Source organism: Chelonoidis abingdonii, chromosome 15 (genome assembly GCF_003597395.2).
Source record: "Chelonoidis abingdonii isolate Lonesome George chromosome 15, CheloAbing_2.0, whole genome shotgun sequence".
Taxonomy (NCBI): Eukaryota; Metazoa; Chordata; order Testudines; family Testudinidae; genus Chelonoidis; species Chelonoidis abingdonii.
The window spans coordinates 12659651-12674103 of record NC_133783.1 but is presented as its reverse complement, the minus strand read 5'-3'; the positions used below and the strand labels follow the sequence as shown (position 1 = coordinate 12674103).

The window sequence follows — 14453 nt, the reverse complement described above, 5'->3', positions numbered from 1 at the left end:
GCCCTGAACTCATCCCCTGCTTGCCCGGCTCAGGCTGGGCAGCGAAGAGCCAGAGGCTCCCGCCTAGGCTGACGTCCCCACACGCCTCTGTTCTTCCCTGGGACCGCTCACTTCCCCTCATGCACCCCAGAGGAACGAGAGAGAGCCGCCAGCTCCATTCGCCTGTCTCCTTCCCCTTCATCGCCCGCCCCCACTCCCCATGGCTCCTCCGGCCGTGCCGCCCACTCCCCAAGGCTCCTCCGGCTGTGCTGCCCCACCTTGCCTGCAGGAGCCCAGCGCTGGCACCATGGTAACCCCTAACTAAGGTGCTGCTTTTGGAAAATGTGCTGAGGGGAAGCAGTCGCTTCCCCCTGCACCCACCCAGCTATGCTACTGCCTGGAAGGTGTCCTGTCTGAGGAAAAAACTTACTGAAGCATCTCTGAGGGTGAGATTATCTCAATTCAGTTTGATTAGACATAGATTTGCATGTTTTATTTTATTTTGCTTGGTGATTTACTTTGTTCTGTTTATTCCTACTTGGAACCACTTAAATCCTACTTTCTGTATTTAATAAAATCACTTTTTACTTATTTATTAACTCAGGGTATGTATTAATACCTGGGGGAGCAAACAACTGTGCATATCTCTCTATCAGTGTTATAGAGGGTGAACAATTTATAAGTTTACCTTGTATAAGCTTTATGTAGGGTAAAAAGGATTTATTTGGGTTTAGACCCCATGGGAGTTGGGCATCTGACTGTTAAAGACAAGAACACTTCTGTTAGCTGCTTTCAGGTAAACCTACAGCTTTGGGGCAAGTAATTCAGACCCTGGGTCTTTGTTAGAGCAGACGGGAGTGTCTGGCTTAGCAAGACAGGGTGCTGGGGTCCCGAGCTGGCAGGGAAAGCAGGGGCAGAGGTAGTCTTGGCACATCAGGTGGCAGCTCTCAAGGAGGGTTCACAATTGCATCTTCCTAGTCATTCCCTGATTTACTTACATATTTGGGGTTTCAGATAAGTAGTTTGAGATATGATTTGATGCTTTTTCTTACCTGGTTTTAAAGCTGCTCCGGAGGACAACAAAAAGCAGACAAAGGGAAGTTCCCCCACCCCCATTTTAAAAAGTTCTAGCCCTTCCATTGGCTCTTTTGCTCAGATGCCCACTCCTTTCCTTTTACCTGTGGGCTTGTTAACCCTTTACAGGTAAAGTAAGTAGAGAACAGCTACTAAGAGGAATTGTTTAGCTAACTGGTTGGCTGGGTGCCCATACAAGGGAGCTATGCCCCCCCCCTTCATTTATCACAGATACTAATGAGAATTCCATAATAGTTTCAGAGAAGTGAGGAAATGCAAAGCATAGCATCATTTCTGTGGCCTCAGTAGGGAAACATTTGGTTTCCATCATAAAACACTGAAACAATAGCTGTTCCACTGCTGAAACACTGAGTTTAAAACGTGTGTAAAATAATATGAACTAAGAAGCAGGTATAGAGACAATAATAAGAATTAGCACTTAGTGCTTATCAACCAATTCTCACAGACCTCTGAGATATAGGAAATATATCCTATATTACAGATAGGAAAACTGAAGCAGGGGTTAAGTGGAAAATGTGACAACTATTTGACATGCTCAAGAGCTCAGAAAGTCCTACATCAGAGTTAGAACTGTAAAGAAGAGCTGTAAAACTACTCAGATCACTAGAATACACCTCTCTGAAAGTGTTCCTTACCTATTTATCAGCTGCATGCATTGACCTGGATATGTTTATGATACATTACTTCATATGTTAGGGATTCAGAATGGTAAAACACAATGCAAGACTGAAAATGAATATCCTTTTTCACCAGTTTCAGTAGCACATCTTTTTATGAAATAACAGCATGAGCAGAGCCCTTCTGCTTTGATAAAGGTGAATGTCCAGTGTTACTGAATTCCAACAAAATATTCAACAAGTTACACTTGGAACTCTTTTAAAAAGAGTAAATCAGAAATTATCTTTAATTTTTGTAATATCTGAAAACAATCACATGTGAGAGAAGAAGAATTGTGTATGTTTATAATATATATAAACACTTCACTGGCATAACTGACTTCCACTACACTCCAGTGAGGTTGATTATGAGGTGGATGCAGAGGTTAAGTGACTTGCCCAATGACACAGAGCAGGTCTTCGGTAAGCGTTAAGATTAAAATTCAAGAGTTCTTGTGTCTTGATTCCTATCAGCTAGGCTGCATATCTTCTCTGTATTCCAGTCAAATCTCTGTCTTTCTTGTGTTAAGGAGTAAGCAGTAATTAAGAGAGCTATTTCTCATGGTCTGAGAACATTGCTCAGTATGCATATATGTCTGTTAATAGTTTATTGGGACTTGTTGTAGATATGAAAACAATAATTCTAATAATGAAAGATACACTATGTTCTTTGTTTAGAGTAACATATGGAGGACATCAGAAGACTCTCCTTTCAGTTAAACTGGTAAAAGATCACTAGGATGGTTTTAAAGGTAATTTTTTATATTTTGGTGTGCAACTAGAAATTTCAGTAAATTTCAATTAATTTCATATTGAAATTGAATTATTTTTCTCCCAGTCATTTAAACACACAGAAGTACAATGGTAAACAAGCGTATGTACTGGAGGAAACTATCTGCATGGGTGATGGACTCATTTAGCTCTAATTTATGGGACATTGTTATATACTTGTTCATTACAACTGAAGAATTCGGAAAACATTCTGAATTTGGAAAAAGTAGAACAGACAACTTTTTCTGTGCCAGCTATTTTTGAAATAGCTTTTACTTCCAACTGTAAATATTGCAGCCTATTTCATTTTAGATGTAATATAAACACTCTTATTTATTTTGTGCTTATCTGAATTGAAAAGATCCATGTTTTTAAGATATGCATGTTATTTTAGCAGATTTATTACAAATAAGTATATTGGCTAAAATTATTGGTCAAGGTGTACTAAGAAAATCAGTTCAAAGCCAGGAACCCAGTGGACTTTTGCATTTGCTTTGTTGACAGAATATTACTCAAGAGCTTATATAATTCTACTGTCTGAAATTATACAGAAATGACCACTGGGTATCCTTGTTTGCTATTCCTTAAACTGTGATTAGCTCACGCAGAAGGAAAAAATCCCTAATAATTGTACAGAGTTAAAACTAGAACCTGGTCAGAAAAAATTAGAAATATTTTTTTCTTCAGAATTTGTTTATTCGTTGAAATCAACACATTCTGCAGGACTGTCAGTTTTGACAGAATTCCTCTAGAAGCTTGAGGGATTTCCATCAGTTTTCTGCCAGTTCACCAACTTGATTCCTCTTCTACCCACCTGCTAGGCTTCTAGGGAGTCCTGGCTCCTTAGCAGCCCACTTTGGGGGCTGCCCCCAGCTCCTAGGCTTGTGGCTTCTGAACAGCCTTGGTTCCTAGGACTTCTAGGCTTCCTGGCTGCAGGAGCTTCGTTGGAGTTGGAACACCCAACCAGACAGACTGCCCTGGAGTCAGCCCTCTAAGGGCTTCCATGGTCCCTGGTTTTTGGCACCTGTCAGGCAGACTCCCCCAGAGCCCAGACTCCCAGTAGAACTGATTATAGAATGATAATTCCAATTTGCAGAAAATTTTCAAAATTTTGAATTGGATTGAAACCACTTTTTGGAATCTCAAAATTCTCCGCTATTGGCAGTTCACTGCTTAGAAGTGGGCCTGGTCTTTATTTGGATGGGAGACCTCCAAAGAAAATCCAACTCCTGCAGAAGATAATATTGATGATCTGTTAAGTGATGTTCTTTCTCCAAGTCAATTCCAATTGCAATGCAAACAAGACATAAAACTGAGGTCTTGGCCAAATATGGCCATTAAAGATCGCACAATACTTTAAACAAGTGATGGAGATATTATCCCCTTAGCCTTTGTATCCTGTTTGAACTCCAGTCTGAGTAATTATATTCTGCCTACCTAAATTTTAGCTGCAGTTTCAATCAAAGTACTTTTCTTTATTTCCTATCTTAACCTGTTATGTAGAGTTCACTTAGGCATTTAATGCTTGTGGTAAGTGAAATGATACCTGCGTGTGTTTGTAAAGCACTTTTGCAATGTGCAAAATTCTAATTGAGGTCAGTGAAAGTTCTGTGTTTGGAGCAAATGTGTGAAATAAATGCAGAATATACCATTGAGATCTGCATTGTATATAATAAATTTGCATTGTATATAGAAGGTAGCTGTTTTGTGTACAACTTAGACATTTTGAAGTCCTTGGGATGAAAAGTCCAGTCTAAACTTCAGTTGTAGCGGTCTTTATTTTTAAAAGAAGTAAGGATGCTTGAAGGGAAAAAATTGTTTTAGGATTTTGGGGGCAGAGGTTGAGTGTATAAAACAAATAGCATCTTAGGCATGTAGAACAGTCACAGAAAATGTCACCCAGTAAGTATCTGAACTAAATACATTGGTTATGTCAGACAAAATGAAATAAATCTATTATTGAAACCCTAGATATGTATATTTTTAGCTAAAAATATTGATTGCTGCCTCTGGATGTTTCTATTATAAAATCAGATAAATGGGCAGTTTTTTACTTGAGGATTATGACCTGTCTAAAGATGAAGTTTCTCTATTGAGCGAGGGGGGAAAAAAAGATCTTGTTTACTGTATTTAACTGAGTGTTGCAGCTGGTTCCCATATGAGCCACTAAGCCTTATAAGCTCCAAGAATTCATTTTCTCTCATCATTAATGTTCAGTGTATTAGAAGATCACTCCACTCAGTGTTCTTGTCACTTAGTATTCTGATGGTGTGTTTATTCCGTACGATTTTTTCCACCAATCTCTCCTTCTTCCCCTACTCTTGTAATTGTCCTGAATTTTTAATTATTATTTTTTTTGGGTTACTCTGGGTTATTGAATATCAACTAATTCTACATCATATAGTATTTTTCAGACTAAATTGGTGTTCAAATACTGCTCTTTCCAGTGTAATAACTCCAGAGAAGTGAACATTTGGAAGAATAATCAAATTCTTTTGATACTTATTAGTACTTCTTGATACAGCCATTAATATAGGTACTAATATATTTGACAGCAAATGTTATTGCATTATATAAAGACATAGCTGTCATTTTTTGTAGCTTCATATGCTGACATTACATGCCAATTATTGAATGAACTAATTTTAATATTTACAAATAATTTGCATACATGTAATCTTAAACAATTTTTTGAGTTCATGCTTATGAAAAGTATCAGCCTCAATTCAGCCTTGAGTGTGTAGGCATTAAGATTCAATTACGTAGTATTTTCTCCCATATGGATCATCAACAGGGATTAGACCCAAAGTTTTCAGCTCAATAATACAAACCTTTTCCACTTGAGCTGTAGGATTAGTTGATGAAACAAGTTATTATCAGGGTAGACTGATTTTTAAATCAAAACAATTTAAATCACTGTTTTTAATTGTGATTTAAATCAATAAGCAGGCAACATTGATTTAATTAATCAGTTTTAATTGTGTTTTTCAATAGAACTTTTTAATTATTTTCTGAAAGAAAGATTAATTCTCATCCGTGTCCAGTAAAGCAGTGGTTTTCAAACTTTTTTTTCTGGGCACCCAGCTGAAGAAAATTGTTGATGCCTGTGACCCAACAGAACTGAGAGTGAGGAGTTTGGGAAGGGCTCAGGGCTGGGGTAGAGAGTTGAGGTGCCGGGGTGAGGGGTGCAAGGTGGGGCCAGGAATGAGGGAGGGGTTCAGGGTGTGGGAGGGGGCTCTGGGCTGGGGCAGGGGGTTGGGGTGCAGGAGGGTGTCAGGGCTCTGGGCTGAGGGTGCAGTTTCTGAGGGAGCAGGGGTAAGGAGTTGGAGGTCCAGGAGGGGCACTGGGTTTGGGGAAGGGCTCAGGGTGGTGTTGAAACAGGTAGGTACTAGTTTGCCTTAGCTGGGCAGCACTGCCGATGGGACTTTTAACGTCCTGGTCGGCGGTGCTGACCAGTGTGACCTAGTGCCTGACATGCTGCGACCCAGTACTTGGTTGCGACCGACGTTTGAAAAGCATGTTGATCTGCAACTAAATATAGACTTTCCACTAATTTTGCTGCTTCCTTTTACTCATGAGGAGGTATACTATATCTATACGTTTGTTTAAGCAGTTATGTAACATAACTTACATTTTTTCAGATTCTTAATTTTTACATATTTTATGTTAGAAAATGGTGACCTACTCATTTCTTATTGACCTGATGATTATTAATATTTTACTTGCAATTTGCATCAAGTTCTATTTTGATGGATATTCAAATACAACACAATTTTAATTGTTTTATTAAGTAAAACTACGTTAAATGTACTGGATACATAAGAAAAAAAATTAGCAAACATGTCTTACTGATCTTACTAATTGATTAAAGAAGAAAGTGTTATCTGTAGTTAGCAAACTGAATGATTGTTTCTGAGTCAACATATCCTTCCAGATTCTAGAATCATTAGATCTTATTCTCTCACACCTAGTTGTTGTTTCTAGAGTGGAAGAGGAAAACAAACTTTCCTGCTTTTTCAGCTCTCAGTTGGTTTCTTAATTTTGAATGAACTAGTCATTGAACTGAACTAGTTAAATAAACTGAAATGAAGAAAATATTCTCTCTGCACTTGGAGAAGAGGCTTCTGCTGTCAAAAGCTGGTTTAGCAAGTCAACAAACTCTGCTCCAGGTGCTTAGCCAGTGACTTCTACCAATTCAGTTGTATGATTCTCTTTAAAACTTGGCAACAAACATATTTAATTTTTTTTTGTATTTAATATAAATGATTTTAATAGATTATAATAAGTTTTAGGCCTTAACATAGGTTGCCAATTTCAAAATTAGGGCTTGGCTACACTCAAAACTCCAAAGCGCTGCTGCGGGAGCGTTCCCACGGCAGCGCTTTGAAGTGTGAGTGTGGTCGCGGCGCCAGCGCTGGGAGAGAGCTCTCCCAGCACTGCAGGTACTCCATCTCCCCGAGGGGATTAGCTTACAGTGCTGGGAGCCATGCTCCCAGCGCTGGGGCACTGTTTACACTGTGCTTTATAGTGCTGTAACTTGCTGCGCTCAGGGGTGTGTTTTTTCACACCCTTGAGTGAGAAAGTTGCAGCGCTGTAAAGCGCCAGTGTAGCCAAGGCCTTAATTTACAGTAGGTTAATTTAATAAATATGGATATCTGATTTAAATAATAAAAATCAATTTTTTATTGTTGTTTTTAAATCATCAATTTTTTTTATCCACCCTAGTTATTATCCTTGATAGGGACTGACCTATAGGAGGGACACAACACACATTTGGCCAGTACACTGTGTAATTATACCTGAGATAGCACTGAAATATCGGGGATTAGGATTCCCAGATTCTATTCCTGCCTCTGGGAGCAATGTTGGTTAGAGGCAAAATAGCTAAGGACATAATTTCGCATATTCATTCTGAAAGGTAGTGTAGCTAAGTGGCAGAGCAGTGATCTGTCGTATTAGAGACCTCAGATTTGTTCCCAACTGTTCCTGAAGTAATCTTGCAAAACTTTTCTCAGTCATGTGTAAAAATGGGTGAATGATAATTGCTTTCCCTAAGATGGCAATGTCACAGGTCTGTTTGAGGTCTCCCTGTTGGACACTCACCAGACTGCTGTGAGGGGATTCGAATGCAGAATCCCACATCCCCCTTACTTGCTGCGGCTCGGCACTCTTCCTGGCTTTGGCCTCTAGGCACACGCCTTGGTATAGACCTCTTATCTGACACCTCTCTTGGTCAGGCCTGGATTAACAACTATGCACTATATACACTTGCACAGGGCCTCCATCTTGGGGGGGTCCTTGACCAGCAGAAAACAAAATAAATGCACCCCATGCTCCAGATTGCAATGCCAATCTCTCAGATTTGGCCTGGCTGCCCCTCTGTCATGGTATGGGGCTGTGTGAGTGAGGTGCACGCAATGAGAGTGAGTGGAACTGGACATCTGGGATCAGGAGGATCCACCCTAGCCTGGAACGGAAGCAGTACCAATGAGTGGCCAGGAAGGTCAAGGGACTGGCAGTGAGTTGTTGGTGGGCTATGAGGTGAGTGGGGACTCTTGGGGGTGAGAGGTTGGGGATGAGTGGAAGATTTTGCTGGGGAAGGACCAATGCACCTGCATTGGGGACTGCAGTGAGCTAGATGTATGTCAAGGCTTCTGGGATGTGTGTAGGGATTATCAGAATAAGTGAGGGTTTTGATGAAGAATTATTGGCATATCTGTGGGGTGCGAGGGGCATTCAGGAGTCTACATGAGGATGGGGAAAGGGGCATTCTAGGGTATGTGGTGGGTGGGGTACATAAGGGGCAGCGGCACTTTAAGGAAGATTGGTGAGGGGACAGTTTCCATAGTGCACAGGGCTCCAAAACTTGTTAATCTGGGCCCAATCTTGGTAGTGGGGACTCTGCTTTTGATCCATTTGGACAGGCCCTGAAACTAGTGCCCTCTGTCCCAAGAAGCTCTTGCACGTGCCCCAGAATTGCACCAAAGGGGTATGAAGAAGTCCGCTCAAATACTAACAGTGGAGGAGCTGTAACTAGTCCTCATGGTCTTCTGGTTTGAAGTCCAGTGCATGTTCCCCTAAGCTATTAGATATTTTGTCATGAAGTCTCTATCCCATTTGTTCCTCTTTCTTCCTCTCCTACCATGAAAATGTATGACATTTTATTTGTTAATTTTTGTTTTTTTTTCTCGCTGTCTTCAGTACAATATGCTGTACCATATGGAGCCTTCCATCTGTGGAAAGTAGCATATATAACAAATATACAATGCAGCAATATATTTCGTCACAATTTAAAAAAAACACATTAAACATTGCTTCAGTTTAAAGAGAATCTGCTTTGATTATAATTTTCATCCAAAACTTCAAGTAAATCACAACTTTCCGTTCATCAGTTGGTCAGCAGTTAAGGGCCACATTTCTGGGCTGCTTTGTAGCCCATTACGCCAATCTAGTTAGGGCATGTCAAGGGCAGGAACAGTACTCTGTCTATTCTGGGCTGCCAAATGGCTCCCTAGAGATCTATCACAGGGAACTCTAACTGTAAGTTAGAGCCACCTCTGCGGATGTTAATTTTTATTTGGGAAATGTGTGGCATTATGTTTCTGATATTTCTTTATATGCAGCATGGACAATTTAACGTTACTGTGGAACCTTCACCTAAGGCTACCCCTTAAAACTGTTCAGATTGAAGCTGGTGTGGAATGCAGTGCTTTGTTTATTGAGTGGGTCATCATCCTGGGAACATAGGACAGCAGTGCTCTTGGATCTGCTTTGGTTGCCCATTGATCTCCAAGCGGAGTTTTGAGATATTATTTATAATCCATAAAGCCCTAAATGGGTTGGGACCAGCCTGCCTAAGGCATCAATTTCTCTCCATGTCCTTCTGCCACAGCTGTAGTCACCAAAGGTTCCTGAGCTGGAATCTTCTCATTAAAAAAGACAGAGGGGCTAGCTAGCAGAACGTTTCCTGTGAGGGCTTCTGAACTTGCTCCATCCATTTCTGATCTGAAATAGCCCAAATTTGGCGACCATCCAGGCACACTGAAAGAGACTTGTATGTATCTGGGCTTTGGAGGAGAGCTGAGATGCGCTCTCCTCAGCACCGAATGGCTGGAAAGGACTTTTTGTAGGTGGCTGGCTGAAGTGTTGTTTTTTTTTTTTGGTTGGTTGGTTTTTTTGGCATTATGAACTAAAATTGTGTTGTATTCCAGTAATTCGACAACTTTGGACTGCTCCAAAGCATCTGAAACAGGGTAGCAATCTTATTTTACATCTTTAGCAGTAGGGTGGCATGTTTGGCAAGATGCCGGTTTGCATGGAATAATTAATATCTTCTGTAAAAAACTGTAATATGACCTGCAAAATTATACACTAATTGCAATGGTTCTTTTATTGCTACATATCTTTTGCTAATGTGTTTCAGACCAAATGTCACTAAGAGCAGTTTCCCATGCTTTTAAAATGTTTCTTATTCTGCTGTGGGAGCCAAATAATACTGAATAGATTCTGATAACTGCCTTATACATAAAAATAATCTTGATTGCACTATGAAGCAGCGATGTTTGTTTGTCTTTTGTCTCCATATGTTTGCATTGTTGCTGTTCGTGATGACTACTGCTTACTTCATCTCTGTGATAGTACAGATATAAAAGCTCTTCATGTGCACATCTCTTGTTTAGATAGTCTGCAGACATGCAAAAACAGTATTCTAAGATATGTTTAGGTACCTTGTTGTTCTAAATGTTAATAATAGACCTTGCAAGTTAATGCATTTGCAAAAGAAAACGCATCACAAAGAAAATTACATTTCCTTCCTGCTTTCAGATGAATAGAACTTGAGAGGGCTTTCTTTGGAGTACACAGGCCTGATCCTGTGCCCATCTGAGAGCACAGGAGTCTTTTTCCACTTGCTTCAGTGGACTTTGAATCACGCTGTATCAGCACAGCCACGCACCACTCTGAGAGATTATTTATTGCATGAAGAAGACTCTTCCTTTCCTAGGGTTGCCAACTTTCTAATAGCAGAAAACCAAACATCCTTGCTCTGCCCCTTCTCTGAGTCCACCTCCTGCTCACTCCATCCCCCCTCCCTTCCTCCCTCGCACTCCCCCACCATCGCTCACTTGCTCATTTTCACTGGGCTGGGGTAGGTGTTCGGGGTGCGGGCTCTGGGGTGGGGCCGGGGATGAGGGGCTTGGGGTGCAGGGGAGGGCCCTGGGCTGGGATCATGGGGTTTGGAGTGTGGGAAAGGGCTCTGAGTTGGGGCAGAGCCCCCGTGGCCATCTCTCTGCCTAGGAGCAGGACATGCTGGCTGCTTCCGGGAGCTGCACAGAGCCAGGTAAGGAGCCTGCTAGCCCTGCTGCACTAGCAACCAGCTTTTAAACAACTTTATCAGCAGTGCTGACTGGAGCCACCAGGGTCGCTTTTTGAACACGTGTTCCAGTCCAAACCCGGACACCCGGCAACCCTATTTTCCCCCTGGTCCAGTGACTCGGACTGCTGCCTCTGCAGTGTTTATTGGCAATACTGGTGAAGCAGGGAAAAGACTGTGCCAACTCTCTGTCTTTGCAGAACACAATGAATCATAGAATATTGGAAGAGACCTCAGGAGTTCATCTAGTCCAACCCCTGCTCAAAGCAGGACCAACTCCAACTAAATCATCCCAGCCAGAGCTTTGTCAAGCTGGGCCTTAAAAACCTCTAAGGATGGAGATTCCATTACCTCCCTAGGTAACCCATTCCAGTGCCTCACCACCCTCCTAGTGAAATAGTTTTTCCTAATATACAACCTAGACCTCCCCCACTGCAACTTGAGACCATTGCTCCTTGTTCTGTTGTCTGCTATCACTGAGAACAGCCTAGCTCCATCCTCCTTGGAACCTCTTTCAGGTAGTTGAAGGCTGCTGTCAAATCCCCATTTCTTGCACTATTTGTGTTTCCATAACTATTTAAAAAAATCCCCTTATTTTTTACTTTTAGAAATGTTGGTTATTGAATTCTGAGTTAAGCCTTCCAAAACTTTCTAATAACATAAAGTAGGCTACAGCTTTTAGTGATCTGTATGGAATGTCCTGGTGATTGAGGTCCAGATCGTGGAGAACAAGATATGCCTTTGACAATCACCTGCACAACTGGCATTGATTGGCAGTTTCATCAGAGAGGCCAACATTAAATAGACCTTTGAGTCCAAGGATTAAATTAGACCTCTCATCCCAGAAATGGTTCAGCCAGGGTAGGACAACAACATAGCAGTCCTGGGAAAATTTGTGCTTCTACTAACCAAGCTGTAGCTGTTCTCTGTGTATAAAAAAAATCTATAATTTTGAAACAGTAATACAGTACACCACAAATTAATTTAAAAAATATAATTTTAGTTGTAAAAAAGTAAAATAAAAAAGACTTTCTTCCAATTTGTAATTCAGAGTACACCATGCTCTGGTAAAACGGTATGATATGTGTAATGTTTGATTAAAGGCCTCATTTAGATCTGTGAAAATCCACTGATTTCCATAAATTTGCATGGATGTAACTGAGAACAGAATTTACTCTAAAAGATTTATGGTAGCTCTATTTAGATGCTCGTATGTTGCTGCTCCCCCTCCCCCCCACGCTGTCCCCAAAGGAATTTGAGCGTTTATTTACATGCATTTCTATAGGTACTGGAGTTATTAAAAAATGGCACATATTGTTTCTTCTTTATTTTTCTGGATCATACCTGAGATCTTAATCCTGCAAACACTAATCACTTCCAATTGATTAACAGCTCTGTCCCTTTCTCTAATTCATTGGGGTTAATTACATGGTTAAAGTTACCTATGTGCTTAAGTGTTTGCAGATTGGGGCCTAAGTGCATCTTTGTTGGAAATCACTGTAATTGATCTATTCTGCTTGGAGACAGTTATTGGTACAGTTTTGATGGTATGTCAGGTAGCAGGGTGGATTTGATTTAAATCACTAGTCAGGAAGACTCAATTTAATCATGGATTTCTATATCAAAGTGCATTCTTGTTGGTGGTTATAATCTTAAAACATACTCTTCACAACTGAGAGATAGATGTAGGTTTCATTTTTAGAAGGTGCACACTATACATTTTTAAAGTGATTTATTTTGAAAACTTTTCAAATTAGTTTTGCTACTATATCAGAAAATGAATGATTGTTTCGTTATTTAATTTACCAAAGGTAATTGAAGCAGATATTTTTGAAGTCATTGGGAGGTCAACTATCTCCAGTTCAACAGATTAATCATTAATATTTGGAGAATTTTCTTGCATGCTGTATTAGGAGGAGAACATCACCAGACAGACATTTAAATTTTTATTTAACTAAAACAACAAAGTTATGTATTCTGGATTTTTCTTCAACACCAAACATATAATATTTTAACAAAACAAGCATTTGAATTAGTTAAACACTCAAGTTTTTTAAAATCAGGCCTGTTTTTGTTAAAATTAGTTTTAACTAAAATAGTTTTTTTAATATTTCATTTAACTAAACCCTAAATCAACTGTCAGCCACGTCAACATGAGAAACTTAAAATATTGGCTTCTGCAGCTAATTCACTCATCTTCACCTTCATTTTCCTGTGTGTTCATAATCTGGAAAAGAAAAGCTTCCCTGCTTTTTCAGTTCCCAAATGATTTCTCAATTTGGAATGAATTAGTCCAAAGGAAGAAAATCTTCTTTCTGCACCAACAGAAGAAGCTACTTGTGTTAAAAGTGAGATGATCACTTCAACAGTCTTTGAATCCAAGTGCTTAAGTGACTTCCTCCAGTTCACTGGTGTGACTTTCTTTAAAACATCACCAGCAAATACTTTCTTGAATAGTTCATCCTTAGGTCTGAAGTTTATTATAGTTGGCATTGTGGAGGGATGATTGCTGATGTCCATGTCATAGCCAACTCCTCTTCTTCAGCAGTTAGGGTTTGGCCCTGGTACCGAGTATTGAAAATATTTGCAAGAAAATGAGCTGAAGATAGTGCTTGTCCCATTTGTATTTTTAATGCTTGTAATTGAACTCTGTAGTTGCATATTTCTCTTTTTAAGATCTCACTCAGTGCCTTCCAAATTTCAACAGCATGAGCAATAAAACAGCTATTTCCCTGCATTTTGTTCAAGCTACAGAAAGAGGCCTCAGGGTATTCAGCATGTGTACAACATTTCTCTTAAGCCCAATGTTGAGAACTTTGGCTGTCACAGTGACATCTATTTTTTTTCACAATTTTGTTCACAAATTGTCATCAGATTCAGCCAGTTCTTGATATAGTGCTCAAAACAGTCCACTACTGAGTTCCATCGCACGTCTTGTGGAAGAGTTAGCTTAGTTCCTCCTATTACTTTCAGAGCAGCTGCTGCAAGGTGGTTGTTACGGAAGTATTTTGCAATTTCAACAACATTTGCCTTTATTTCTGAAACACTGAAGTCTTTGGTAGGAGGTGCATCAAATGAGCACTGCAACCGTATGTTATTAGCTTGGGACTCTCGTCACTCTCTTCTAAATAATTTCTTCTCATCTTGGATACGTTTGCAGCATTGTCTGTGACCAAACTGCATTCTAGGCTTTGAATTTTTTTTCACAGTCTGTTATAGCTTTTACTGCTACTTCTTGTAAGTATTCTGCTGTGTGTGCATTTCCTGATGTAATCAATTGTTACTGTAAGGAAGACATTCCCTTCTTCTGTTGTCACACAAGCACGTACAACAGGATCATTGTGGACATTGCTTCATTTGTCAAGACTCAGGTTAGCAATTTTACCCTCTAGACCTTTTGCACACTGCTCAATTTCTCTTTCATACACTTTATCCAGCAATTTGCCTGCAACATCTGCAGTTTTGGGTGGACTATATCCTGGTCTTAATGACTGAACCATGTTAATGAAGAGTGGGTTCTCAATCATACGGAAAGGAGAATTTGTTGCATAAACAAACTGGGCAATTTTTTCATCAGTTAC

At 40.1% G+C, this 14453-nt stretch overlaps 1 protein-coding gene across 6 annotated transcripts in view; it reads left to right on the top strand.

The window, feature by feature from the left end:
* The window catches only part of SHLD2 (shieldin complex subunit 2), a 115840-nt gene that overhangs the window by 49072 nt on the left and 52315 nt on the right, over positions 1-14453 (top strand). For 2 of the 6 annotated variants that reach the window (XM_075072537.1, XM_075072536.1), the window contains exon 2: positions 2409-2482. The exons of the other annotated variants lie outside the window; for them this stretch is intronic. The gene's annotated coding sequence lies outside the window, so the exon portion shown is untranslated. The remainder of the gene's footprint in view (positions 1-2408; positions 2483-14453) is intronic. 6 annotated transcript variants of the gene reach the window in all.